Genomic DNA, 13687 nt, shown 5'->3' with positions numbered 1-13687 from the left:
CAGCTGGGGTCCTGCTGGGTTGGTCTCGTAGCGCCGCCTCTCGGTGCTGGGGACCAACCCGGCAGGACCCCAGCTGCTCTGCCCCAGGGGTCCCCAAGTCAGCCGCTGCTGAAACAGATCAGCGGCTGATTCCAGGAAGCCCCGGGCAGATAAGCTCTGCCCTGGGCTTCCTGAAATCAGCCGCTGATCTGTTTCAGCAGCGGCTGAATCGGGGACTCCTGGGGCAGAGCAGCTGGGGTCCTGCCGGGTTGGTCCCGCAGCGCCGTCTTTTGGTGCTGCGGGACCAACCCGGCAGCACTCCAGCTGCTCTGCCCCAGGCGTCCCCAAGAGCAGCTGGGGTGCTACCGGGTTGGTGCCGTAGCGCCGCCCCTCGGCGCTGCGGGACCAACCCAGCAGCACCCCAGCTGCTCTATTGCAGGCATCCCCGATTCAGCTGCTGCTGAAACTGACCAGCAGCGGCTGAATCAGTGACGCCTGGGGCAGAGCCGGACTATTATAAGGGGGGGCTCTGAAGGGTCTGGGGTGGCATCCCCCTCCCACCCTACTCCAGACCCCTCATAGCCCTCCCTTCTGATAGTCCGGCATGTTTGATAATCCGGCACCCCCTGGGTCCCAAAGGTGCCGGATTATCGGAAGTTTACTGTACAATGAAGTATAAGATTGATGTTCAAGTTTAGATGGGATATTGGTAGGACTCTGCTAATGGGAAAAAAGTGAATTCCTTATCTTAACAGCATTAATTTAGAACCAGATTTGCCAACTATTATTTTTTGAGGTACAAAATATCTGATGAATTGTGCATTTAATTACACATGCACACACACACAGAGAGAGAAAGCTGGGCCTGGTTTTGGTAGTAGATTAGCAATTTACATGAACATAATCTGATTGGGCCATTATTTTCCCTGAGGAATATTGTGAATTTACATTTACCTGTAAAAATTAACCATGTTATACGTTTCATTTTAAAACATAAGACAGCGTTCAATTTAATTTTTTTAAATGTTTCTAATTATAATGTTTATATAGATTTGTGTGTTCTTCTCTGGTTAAGGTCACATTTTGCTATAAAATATATAATTAATAAATCTTCTCTTACAAGCAAATGAATCTAAAATGCCATGAATTAATATACAACCTTTGGAAACATGCAAACATCCAGAATTACAAGGTATCTATGCAATTTTTATTTAAGAAAAAAAACATTAAGGACTAGGTCATTCAGCATATTAAATACTGAAAATCTACTTTTACAAGAATTAAATAAGATAAAATTATCATACTAACTTAAAAAGCTTTTTAAATATTGAATGCATCCCAAGCAGCCAATCTTGATCTTGTAATCCCAATGGATGCTAATTCTGAGTGTCCCTATTTTTTCTTATTCATTTTTAAAGCATATTTTTTTCGTCTGATGTCTGCTACTTCATGGAAGTGCGTCAAATTAGCCCTTGTCCTTAGATATTACCTCGTATTAACTCAGTCTGGTTAAGACTGAAATGATTTTTGGTATTCTTTTCACATTTTCAGCCACAAGTGCATATATCTTAGAAGACTCTACAAGTTAATAAATTCTCCTACTGCATTCAGAAAGCAAAAGTAGCAATTATTAAAGGGAACATATGGCAGGTGCCTTAAAGCTCCAGGGTGACACTAAAGCATATGACTTCAGCTCATTATAAGTATTTTCTAGGATCTTCTTAATTGCTCCAGTAATTAAAATTTACCAAAAATTGTGAAAATGCCAAACAATTAAATAATATGGTATAAATATATGATTTAGATTAAATTTAATAAAAGGTAGATTTTTTTTAAATTCTGGAAAAATGATAATCCATTTAGTTTTTAAATAGTTTATATTTCAGATGTTATTTTTTAACCCTTTATCACACTGTCCTCTGGTTAAGCAGATGCATGCTGATATATTTTTAGTTTGCAGGTAAAATGTAATGACAATATTACATAAATTACATGCTGGACCTCCCTGGTCTGGCACCCTTGCAACTTGACTAATCCCAAATAAGGGAGTTTGTTGTACTAGGGGAGATCAATTCCGCCCCCCACTCCCGATCCCAGCTGCCATCTACCCACCAGCCCCTTGGATGGACTTCACTTCCATACACCCCTCTCTGGGCTCCTGATCCCACAGCCACTGGCTAACCTTGATCCTGGCTGCTGGCTTTTCTGCCCCCATTTCTGCTCATGCCGCTGACCCCGGATGGGTTCCCAGCCCCACTGCCGCAAGTCCCCAGTGGATTCCCAGGCCCAGCAAGGCTCTGTCATAGGCCGTCATGCCACTCAACTCCTGGCCATCATCTTTGCTGCCGCTGGTTCCAGATGGACTCCCTGCTCCAGTAGGGCTCCCAGCTGCAGGCTCTCCTGCCACCTGACTCCCAGCTGCTGGGGCTCTCTGGTTCAGGGTCATCCATGGTCCAGTAACACCATGGATGTTCCCAGACCAGAGTCCTGGTTTTTAGAGGTTCAGCCTGTAGTCATTACATATTCTGGGTGATGGAAGCACTAGAAATGCATGGATGAACAGATAGAGAGACAACTCTGGTCATGGAAGCAATGCATGTACTTATACTCACAGAGATCAAGAATGTGATCCAAAGTCCATTGAAATCAGTCAAAAGTTTCTAGTTAACTAAAATGGGCTGTGGAGCAAGACTTTATAGAAATAGGTCCTGATCCTTCAAACACTTAAGCCCATAAGTAACTTTTAAACATGCAAGTAGCTGCATTGAAGTTAAACATGTGATTGTTTGCAGGATCTTGGCCTTTAAATATGAGCAATATATACAGAAGTACATCAGTGTCTATTGCAGTTTGAACTCTGAGATCATAAGAGATACTTTTTTATATAAAACTAGAAGAATTACCCTGCACTGCCTGGGTCCTCCAGGGCAGGGGCCTGATGGTGAGAGGGCTGTAGGTGTCAGGGCAGGGCCTTGGGAATGTGGGAGGGGGCAGAGCAGGAGGCTTGCAATGGGGGTGGGGAGGTAAGAGCATAAGGGTTGGGGGTAAGAAAGAGCTCTAGGAGGTGAGGGGACCCATTGGATGAGACTTTCTCTCTCCCCACAGCTGGTGGGGCCCTTCAACCCCTCCCTCCCCCCGACCTCTCAAATGGCACAGACCTTCTGTCTCCCGCCAATCTCCCTGGCCAACAGGGGCCTTCTCTCACTCCCCAACCTCCCAGGAAGCCAGGGACCTTCTATCTGCCTCCCCAGTTGCCAGGGGTCTTCTGTCTTCCCCCAACCCTCCTGGCCAGCAGTATCCTTCTCTCTTACCTAACTCCTTGGCTGTCAGGGGCCTTTCTCCCTCCGGCACTGTGGCCTAGGGATGGGGAGGTTGGACTTCTAGACAGTCACACAGACAGATGGATTCACAGATAGATAGATGCACAAATGTTTATTACATATAGATAGATACAAATAATGTTGTATTGTTAAATGTGAGCATCTAGTTGTTCAGTAGTATTGGAGGCTAGATAATACCCTTGAGGAAACAGTTATTTTAAAAATATAATCTGAAATGCATGGCAGCATAGCCATTGCAAATTGCCTTTCAAGAAGAGGCTTAGTTATTATGTGTTTAATCAATCCTAGCTGTAAGGAAATTAAGAGCATAGTGTAAACAGAAGAAAAATGCAGGTCTTTCTTTAAGTAAAAAAGAGAGAATTACAAACAAGCATCTAAGAGATTTACCAAGAAGTTTCTTGGGGAAAATCTGTCTGTGAACAATACTTCATTTCATCTAAAGAACTAAGTCAAAAGGATGTTAATTTGCAAAGTCACACACTTGAGATTAAGTAAACCCAGAATTAAGTTTGCTTCTGCACTTCTGCAAGTGGCTTACATGTGGCATGCAGAAAATGAGGAGCATACAGTTAGAGTCTACCTTGAAAATGTTGGGTTTTGTTACTAGCCCATGTAACCCCGAAGGAGATTACCTAGATTCCTGGGGCTCTGTCTGCTGGCAACTCAGGGAGAGGCACACTGTCCCTGGAAGGGAGGGGGAACCAAAGCAAACTCAGAGTCTGCCTGGCAAGAAATAAGGAGGGAGATGCCCCTTCCAGGGAGTTCAGGAAAGGGGAGAAGCCATTGTTTTTTATGAGTCAGTCTGGAGCCAGACAGGGCAAGGGCAGGACTAGCTGTGTGGGGAGCTGGTAAACCCCAGGCCTGCATGCAAGGTCCCCCCATGAGAACTAGCCTCTAGGGTCCTAAAAGCAAGAAACCACAGCTGGGTTTTCCTTCTCCACTGATGATTCCCAGTTTGTAGAGTTTGCTGGAAAACTTCCCCAGCCAGGCTGAGTTAGCCCTCCAGCTGCCTCTGTGAGACCAGTCACCACATGGTCAGCTCTGCTCTGCCTGCTAGTTCAGGGCTGCTGCCTGCTGTGTATGTGTCTGGGCACTAGGCTAGGAAACTACAGTTTGGATTTTAGTACAGTTGTGTAATCTGCACCTTGAGCCCTGCATCCCTTTGTGGAGAGGGGAAATCCTGGGAGCGAAGCAGCCTGATTCCTGCCTGAATCGGATCCATGCTAGCAGAGATCAGCCCCTCTGCAGTGACTGATGTGTCCAGAGTCATCTCTGAACTGGAGGATCATTCATGGAGTCTGAGTGCACCATCTTTCAGTTAGTCAGTCAGGGAATTTTGGGGGGAGACCCCCTGCTCCCTGAACTGTGTCCTCAAGCCAGGGAATAAGGGTTTGGGGATTTTATAACCTGCTGCATATTAAACCTGTGGAGGGATTTACCACCTTCTCTCACTTGTGAGTCCTTTGGGCTGTACTGAACCCAGTCAGCCACACTGCTAAACCACTGCAGAGAAGAATTTTGTGGTCATAGGTAATCAAAGGCCCTAACAAAGTATGTGTACCAATGGGACACTAATCTTACATTTCCTACATCAAGTCACGTGACTGGGGAAAGTCACAAGTATTAGCAGCGTGGGCACCGGTGAACCTAAAAATAGTGTTTTACCCTGTTATGTTATAATTGTTTCCTGTTTAATATAATGATTGTGTTGAATATATTGTATGTGTTTGTGTTATTTTTTGAAGTCGCCAACTATCTGGCAAGTAAGTGGGGATTACCCTGTGGTTAGAATTTTCCTCCCAAACTGCCCTGGTGACCCTGCCAGGAAGGAGTGAGGGGGGTGGCGGCACCGCCAAATACATTCATAGGAAAAAATAAGGAAGCTGAGTGGGTGGCGGGATCCAGAAGAACCCAGACCTGTCCACTGAAACCTGTAGGCAGATTGGCATTAAAGAAGGTAATTGGGTGGAGAGGGGTGGTACATCCAGTTTTATACAAGGACTCTGTGGCAGAGGCAAGGATAGAATCCAGTTCTCCAGGGCATCATTAAAGTTCCTTAATTTAGAGACCATGCTTTCTTTTCCTGCACTCCTCACCACATCCACTACATACTTTTCAACTTCTGCAACAGATGAGGCAGGAGTTATATAGACTAGTGTCTCATTCACTGCACTGCTCTGAATCATTCCTGAACCACCGTCCATTCTGTGCTTCAGATGAGGTGGGGAGAACAGAATACTATCATGCTCTAATTGCACTTTACTATCAGGCTCTAATTGCACTTTAATTTCTCCTAATTCTTTCTCCTTCTATCTCATGGATGCTTGTTTAAAAGAAAAACACACAGTCCCTGTGTGTTACTATTTTCTTAGGATAAATTTAAAAAACAACAAATAGTTTGGTAGCACTTCAAAGACTAACAAAAGATGTAGATGGTATCGTGAGCTTTTGTGGGCGCAGACCACTTCTTCAGATGATCCCATCTGAAGCTCATGATCCCATCTACATGTTTTGTTAGTCTTTAAAGTTCTACCAGACTATTTGTTGTTTTTTAAATGTATCCTGTACAGACTAACTTGGCTACCCCCTGAAGCATTTTCTTAGGGTCCATCTACACTGCAACACTATTTTGAAATAACTGGCGCTATTCCGAAATAACTTAGTCCATGTCTGCACAGCAGGCACTTATTTCAAAATAGTGTCAAAATATTGTCAAGCTGGAGGACTTCTTACTCTGACTCCAGTAACCCTCATTGTATGAGGAATAAGGGAAGTCGGAGGAAGAGTGCTGTATTTCAAAATAAGTGCTGTGCAGACGCTCCCTATTTTGCAAAAATGCTATTTCAAAATAAGATATGCAAGTGACAGCTCAATTTGCCTAGCTTATTTTGAGGTAAGCCCTGCAGTGTGGACACACCCTAAGTGATTGAATGCAGTCTGAAGGAGATATGTAGAGGAATGCAGGATAAAATGTTGAGAGATCTCAGCTAATCCACTTCTCTGCATATAAAATTTCCTGCAAGAGAGTTATCAAACTCAGCTTTCATATCAATTTTAAAAACTCACCAAAAATCCACTGTCTACAAAATAAAGCCATGTAAGTAGTGTTGTGGATAAAACACAGCAGATTTAATTTATGTACAATTTTATAGAGAATAGGTAACTGCCCTGAGTAACTTGCAGTCAAAGGTCTAAGCTCTTTGGGTCAGGAAGTATCTACTGTTTAGCACAATTCTGCCCCATTCTTAGTTATCCCCTTAGTTAACCATAATAAAACTGATTAATACTAATAATCAACAAGACCATGATCCTGAAAAACTTACAGCTGAGCTTTACTTTTCTGCATGTGAGGAGTCCTGAAATCACTGTGGCTGTTTTCAAAGGATCAGGGTTTCAATGAGAAAAGAGGAGAGAACGGGACTGGACATTATTAATGGTAGAAAAAGGGAGGAATATTTTTTGTGAAGATGAATTTAAAGGACAGATTTTTAACAAGGCCCATGGCTAATAGCATGGAAGTTGTCTGACACACAGAGGGCAATACAATGAGAAACAAAAAATGAAGACCGAGAAAGAGACAAGTGAAAGCATAAAATGAAAGTATTAGATAATGGGTGATGTCGTTCGGGGGAAATTAGTATCAGGTGAAGGTGGGACAAAATTATGTAGGACCTTGTAAAAAGGTACAAAGGGCTTTGATTTTATGTGGTAATACGTGTGAAGCCAGTAAAGGAATCAAAGGATGCAGCTTTGGAATGGAATGGAATAGAATGGGAACTTTTTTTTTTCATTTTAGCAACCTAGAAGAATAAGATCTTATGTTTCTAAATGGTGAGGTTCATAAAAGCTCCACCCAATATAGTCACCTGACACACAATCCTTTGTTGCAAGTTTCTTAGAGATACTCAGATTCATGATGAAGGCTGAGCCAAGTTGGCATACAACAAACAACTTGTAGAGTCTGAGAGGCTTAATCATATGAGTTTTCAGCAGTGGCCAACAGTTCTCTGCAATTAAAATTTAGAAAATAACATGCATCATTCAGAGTCAGTGGGTGAGCATGCGATGAAGAAATGTTGAAGACTGAGGGAAATGTTCTACTTGTCTGAATATAACTTTATTCTCCAACAAAGGTTTTCCTTGTTGTTATTATTTTGTTGTAATAAAGCAATAAGTAATGGATTCAGAAACAATTTGAAACTAATCTTGGTTATATACAATTTGACATTAAAACAAGGACTAATATCACATACTAAGAAAAGAAAGTCATTGTGAAAATTGAAGCCATGGTGATTAAAAAATGAAATTGAACTGCCATACTATATAATAAGTAAAATTGCTGTCCTGTATGTTTTCTGTTTCAGAGGCAACTGCAATTTAAGATACAATTGCATCTTGATAGGGAATGACAAATGGCAAGTCTTTCCTCATCAGCAGAGATTCCGAGAAAAGTGGCTTAGAAAAGAAAAGCCCTCTACCAGTAATGCTACCTCAGATCAACAGGATAAATATAGCATTAATACCTATGGGGCCATTTTTAAAGCAATAGGCACCATATAGTTTTGCTGAGCAGTGATCACAGTGAGCCTCAGAGAGCAGAAATTAGTTGTACTGATCCACATATTTGGAAGTTGACACCAAATCTCCACCTACTCCCTGGTTCTGCCACCTTATTTCCTGCCTACAGAGAGAGTGGCACAGCAGTTTGAGAGGGTATGAAGTTCTAGGGAATAAGAGGCTCATTGCTCCATGGCATAAACATTTGTTACCTTTTATCTGGTTTTAGGATGAATGACTCCTGTTAGTTTCCTTTTGATGGAGGAACATCCTCTTGATCTTTCATAGCATAAGTCCAGTGATTAGAGATAATGCTCCTAATTCAACAAGGTCTTTCCACCTGGACTTAATCTGGAACAAGCATGCAGTCCCATTAAAAGCAGTGGGACCAATCATGTGCTTAAACTTGCACTCATGTATGAGTTGAGGCCAACACATAACTTACCCTTTATGTCAGTTTAAGTTAATTTTAAACACATGTCCTTGACCTTCTATAATAATTCCATTTTACCTGCAATAACTGTCAGTGGTGCTAATGCAACAACCACTCATGGAATCTGCGTAGGAGAAGCTGTTAAAAATTTTAGGAGAGACTAGTAGTGCTGCCAATTTGCCTGACATTTCCCATTATAAAACCCTGTTTTCAGTTGCATATAACATTTTAGTGTTTGGGCTAAAATGTTTCATGACAGAGTCTATCTCAGGCTGAACTATTTTGGAAAATTTCGACCCATAACTGTTCAGATATTTCTGAAAACAATCAAATATATTTGATTTATCACGTTTAAAGTAATTCTGTCAACACAATCAAAAACTTGAAATATATGAAGGGGAGTGGCCTTTGTGTTAGCAGTAGGCCTCTTCCCCTCTCTATGAAAATCTGCTAAATTTGGCTCAGTTATAAACCTTAGAAAAAATTCAGGTTGAACCTATTCAATAAAGAGGTCTGTGCCTTTAGCAGCTACATTCTCTGAAGAGGCTAGCCTCACATCCATCTTCTTGAGCCCCTCAAGGATCCTAGTGTTGACTAGATTGCACATGCCCCATGCCTACAGTGAAGGGAGGAAGGGTAGCTGGGTTTATCCTGTAATGGCTATCTGAGTCAGGGTGAAACCAGATACTGGATCTGGGATCAGGAGCCTGACTCTGTCAGGGTATGTCTACACTACCCTCCTAGTTCGAACTAGGAGGGTAATGTATGCATACCGCACTTGCTAATGAAGCCCGGGATTTGAATTTCCCGGGCTTCATTAGCATAAGCGGGGAGCCGCCATTTTTAAATCCCCGCTGCTTCGAACCCCATGCAGCGCGGCTACACGGGGCTCGAACTAGGTAGTTCGGACTAGGGTGCCTATTCCGAACTACCGGTACACCTCGTTTCACGAGGAGTAACGGTAGTTCGGAATAGGCACCTAGTCCGAACTACCTAGTTTGAGCCCCGTGTAGCCGCGCTGCACGAGGTTCGAAGCAGCGGGGATTTAAAAATGGCGGCTCCCCGCTTATGCTAATGAAGCCCGGGAAATTCAAATCCCGGGCTTCATTAGCAAGTGCGATATGCATACATTACCCCGCTAGTTCGAACTAGCGGGGTAGTGTAGACATACCCTCACTCTCAGTGCTCCCTCCTGCCTCCACTGATACCCATGCTGCATGAAGGAGGAAGTCATCTGTTTTGAAAATAGAGGGATCAAAAGCTAATCCAGGGAGTTGAAAAAGAGTAAATTGGGGACAAGGAAACTGGTGAGACAGAGAAATTGGTACTGGTGGAGCAGAGAAATTGGGACTGATGGGGAAAGGAGGGCTGGATGGTGAGGCAGCAGTGAGAAGCAGAGGCTAGGAATGGGAGCCAGTAAAGGAAGTCAGACTGAAAACTAGCTGGCTGGAGATGGAGATGCTGAGGTTGGATGAGGATCTGGGGGTAGAGGAAAGAACTGGTAATGGCTGGGCAAAGAGACTAGATCAAAAAGCCTTTGGGGTGGAGACAGAGACTGCGTAGGTGAGGAATTTAAAACTAATAAAGGGAGCCAGGGGTGAGGAAGAGCTAGGACAGGTACAAGGCAGGAGACATCATGCGTAGTGAGAACAGGCCGAAGAGTCTGTGTCCATAAGAGTATCCTCCCCTCAAGAGCCTGGAATAGACCTCAAGATTCCTAAGTTTCATCATTCCTCAGCAGATAGCAGAGAAACCCACTGGCAAATTGTATGTCCCATTCTCCTCTAGTACTGCTTTGCATGTGGGATGACATCTTCCTACTGTCAGTTACTCATGTGGCAGAGGTCTGAATTCTAGATCTGAAGGTTTCAACCCTGATGACAGACCATGAAGGTAACAGCTGATGCCACATGATAGAATTTCTGATGTGTTTAGTCTGTTTTAAGGAAATATTTTCTAGGCTAATATTAACAAAAAGATACTATGTTAAAATAACATTATTAAATTTCCAAAGCAAGCACTCGAAAGTTAGGAAATGTCAGACTTAGAGTGGTCAGTGAAACTTTAACTTGGCCCCCTGTGCCTATGTATTATGATGGGGTCTTTAATTACATGATCACATACATTTTTACAAGACTCCTGATTTATTCAGTGCACAGGATGAATCAAGTTTATGTTGTGAAGGAAGCTGTTGCCTTTATCATTCCTGATTCATTTGTTGCAGAAGTTTGAAAGTATGAAGTGAATGAAGCAATACCGTTGCAAGAAAACATTGATAATTGTTAAGGTAGTTGAAATGCTTTACTTTTATTTCATTTTTTTAAAAGCTTGTATTATAACATATATATATATATATATATATTTAAAAAATCAAGACAAAGTAATTTCAAAACAAAAAAATCTAAACGTTTGATTCTGAAAATAAACTTATTCTGGTTTTCTTCCCAAGCAAAATTCTTAAAAACTGACCCAATTTTGTGAAGCATTTTGATTTCAGTTAAAATGGCATGTTCCCAACTAGCTCTAATAGATATTGCTGACTTTTTCCCTTGAAGTGTATGTATTTTATGTTCCCTGGAACTTCTTTTCAAGTAGCACTATTTTGTTTTGTTTTAACGTGACTGTTTGACTTTCAGTTTGTTTAGATAAAATTATGTTCCCGTTAACATTCACTTAATGGTGGCTTGCATATTTGCATTTGTGTTTTAGGATATCAGAACCAAGATGTATTCATTATTAATATTAGTGCCTAGAAGCTTCTGTCAGGGGTCCAGTTTCCATTGTGCTCAGCTCCAAAAAATTTATAATTGATCCACAGAATGAGATACAACAGGTGGATAAAACAAATAAATGGAAGACAAGGTAAACATCTCATTAAATTATGAACAGCATTTATATTCATTTTTATGTCGCTCTCTCTCTGGCAACATATTGGTGACTTCACTTTCTGACCAGAGATATTAAACCTTCATTAAACGGGAAACAAAAATACAAATCCTTTTGTCAGAAAATATCTGGAAAACCATTTGACTAAATGTCAAAAATACTTCAAACCCTCTATCTCTGTCTTCAAGGTTCCTTCAGAATAAGATTTTCAGTCAATTCTAATGGTTCCCAGAGAGGTTATAGCCTTGCTGAGGACAGTAAATGCCAGAGGTGTCATCAGCAGGCAGTGAGTCTGTCACATACACTTTACTCATGTCCCGACCTGTAAAATGTCTAGTCTGACACATCTCTCAGCAGCCCTGAATATCCGGACTTCTCCCTCTTCCTGGTTCTGCTTTCTGGTCCTGCCAGAAGTTGATATAACATGCACAGTGTCAGTGAAATGACTCCTTACTGTAGAGATGTGAGTGATCCTTAGAAGATGGTATTCTGGCATCTGTCTAATATATTTCGAATGGCAATCTGACCTAACAAACTGGGCAGATATTTCTGTGTGGAAGATATATGAAATAAGTGAGGTCATATAGATCTGTTAGAGGAGTAGTTTGTTCTGTTCTTCAATGTTTATATTCTAGCTAGGGCTCATGTACCTATAACCTGCTAGTTTTCTTGGGCTTTGCACATAGGGTGTGTCTAGACTAAGTGGCTCCGTTTCACGAGGCATACCGGATCGGTTGACAAAGGCTTCCCTTGTCGACTGTGGTGCGTCTAGACTGCACCGCTGTGCCGGATCAGCTGATCATCGGCACAGTACGGTGGCCATTTCGATTTAAATGAAGTGCGATTATTTAAATCACTGCTTCATTTTGCTATGTCTAGTAAACTCATCTACATGGCTCTGTTGACGGAGCCATGTAGTCTAGACACACCCATAATGTCCTCTCACTCTCATCTCTTAGCCCTACATACTGTGGCCTGAAATGTCCTTCTGCTTTACTTATATCCTGTTGTCCTCCAAGTCTTTTTTCAAATCACACCCATTCCTAAAGAACTATAAAGCTTAATACTCTCCAGAAGTGATGTAGTAACTAACCAGCAACTGAAATTTATAATTGTGCATGCGCACACAGACACACACAAACACAATATCACCAACAAAAAACCATGGAAATAACAGGCTACATTCCCAGTTTCACTTACTACTTGTATCCCATTCCTTCTTTTTGTCTACATATTTTCTATTTAAAAACAATCATAAAAGGCTCTATTAAGTATCTTATACTTTCTGAATATAGCACTGTTAGATCATGTATTTACTCCTTCATTTGTGATCATTTAAAAAATTGAGCAGTGGGGAAATTAGGAGTTAGGGGGAAATGGAGAGTGGGATTTAGTTGACTAGTGTGGCAAGTGTGAGTATTTATTTTACATTACCAGAGATGAAAGGTGGAAAAGTAGAGGAGAAGAGGTAGATGCCCGGCGGAGCAAGCTAGTAAATAAACAGATCAAATTTGTTGGTAGGACACCCCCGCAACTACATGAAGCTGCCCTAGCAGGGGCAGTATGACAGTTGGACTAGGCCCTGAAGCCCTCTGTCTGGGCCTTGCCACACACCACCATAGGAAAAGAACAGTAAAGAAGTCCTCCAAGCTCCTTGTAATGGTGGTGTGAGAAGCAGCCAATCAGGGCCCAGCAAGCCAGTTTAAAGAAAGCTGTTGGACCAGAGCCAGATAGTTCCTTTATGGAGCTTGAGGAGTGAACACTGGGTGGTTGGCTGTCTGAAAGAGCAATAGTACCATGGAAAGCTCACTGTGGAAAGATTACTGTAGACAGGATTGAGGCTCAGGGTTGGCTACTGAAAACCGGGTGCTTGGCTAGAGAAGAGCAACAGAACTCCAGGGCTTTGGGGCTTTATTGAGACACAGCCCTGAGGCAAGAATGAGGACAGCGTGGGGCCATAGTGAAGTGGCCCAGAGAGTTATAACAGCAGCAGAAATTCAATGAACTGGACACAATAGACAACTGATATTTACAGGGTCCCTAGGCCAGGACCCAGAGTAGTAAGTTGGCCCAGCCCCCCATTAGCTAATGGATGGTCCTAAATGCCTGGTTCTAAGGCAACCCAAATGAGGGAGCCCTGGGATACTACCCTATCCCAGAGCCAGAAGAAATACCAAGAATGTGTAAGTGCATACCCTAAACCAGAAAGGCTGCCCATGAGAGATCTCAGGAAAGATTGTTCTTCTGAAAATAAAATAGCCACCTCACAGCAGTGTGTATTTATTTTGATTAAAGATATATTCAATGCATCACTTTAATTATATGTCATAATTAAAGAGTTATAATTAACAAGGAATGATTAATAATGGGGTGAAAAAAATAACAGGAAACTTGGAAATGGCAGAGATGCTTAACGATTTCTTTGTTTCAGTTTTCACCAAGAAGATTGATGGTGACATGATGCCTAACACAGAGAATGCTAGTGAAAATG

The sequence above is a fragment of the Pelodiscus sinensis genome, chromosome 9, assembly GCF_049634645.1.
Source record: "Pelodiscus sinensis isolate JC-2024 chromosome 9, ASM4963464v1, whole genome shotgun sequence".
NCBI classification, from domain to species: Eukaryota; Metazoa; Chordata; order Testudines; family Trionychidae; genus Pelodiscus; species Pelodiscus sinensis.
The sequence above is the reverse complement of the archived record's forward strand: the minus strand, read 5'-3'. Positions refer to the sequence as shown.